We start from the raw sequence: 737 nt of genomic DNA, 5'->3' as shown, positions 1-737 counted from the left end.
GGTGCCTCCTGGGGGTGTGGTCAGTGGGGCTGTGGGTGCCTCCTGGGGGTGTGGCTGGTGGGGGAATGAGTGGCTTCTACTGCCTTTGACCCAGAACCTGAGCTTGTCTGCCCAAGTGTGTAATGACTCTTGTGGGTACTTGCTTTATATAAGGCTAAGACAAGTTTTAGGTATGTAATTGTATAGAGGTGAATATGTATAATCTTGGACCCTAAAATTCTTTTATTTCTGTATTTGTTCTAATTTTAAAAGTTAAACAGTTTCATGGGCTCCTGTGGATTGAGTTTCAATCATGAAGACTGGGTCCCCTCCTGGTGGGGACAATCACTGTGTTTCACGCTGGGTCCTTCCTGAGGAGGTCTACAATCCTCTTGGGTGTCAGCCTGTCACCTTGTGTTCCCATAAGACTTGACTGCTGCTCGTGGCCCTCTCCTTAAGAGGCAGCTTTAGTTTGTTAGGCCACAGGCCTCTCTCAGAGCCTATGGCTTTCTCTTCTACCTTTGAACTGGAACCTTCAGGTCATTAATTGGAGAAGCTTTTATTCTGTTGTCTGCTGTGTGTCAGGAGCTGGGGATATTGCAGGGGACAGTCCAGTATTCTTGACATTAGGAGAGGAAATGGACCAATCAGATGAGAGAATTTCAGAGGAGGAGAATGGATGAAGGGTGGATGGCAGCGTCTGACTCAGTCTCTGGGGCCACTGGGAAGAGCCAGCGGTGAGAGCATTGCTCTAAGCA

The 737-nt window shown here is 48.3% G+C and overlaps 1 protein-coding gene across 1 annotated transcript in view; it reads left to right on the top strand.

Annotated features, from left to right (window-relative positions):
* The window catches only part of Bmp7 (bone morphogenetic protein 7), an 80,324-nt gene that overhangs the window by 77,369 nt on the left and 2,218 nt on the right, over positions 1-737 (top strand). The window lies entirely within an intron of this gene.

This window comes from Mastomys coucha, unplaced genomic scaffold (assembly GCF_008632895.1).
Source record: "Mastomys coucha isolate ucsf_1 unplaced genomic scaffold, UCSF_Mcou_1 pScaffold15, whole genome shotgun sequence".
NCBI classification, from domain to species: domain Eukaryota; kingdom Metazoa; phylum Chordata; class Mammalia; order Rodentia; family Muridae; genus Mastomys; species Mastomys coucha.
The sequence above is the reverse complement of the archived record's forward strand: the minus strand, read 5'-3'. Positions and strand labels throughout refer to the sequence as shown.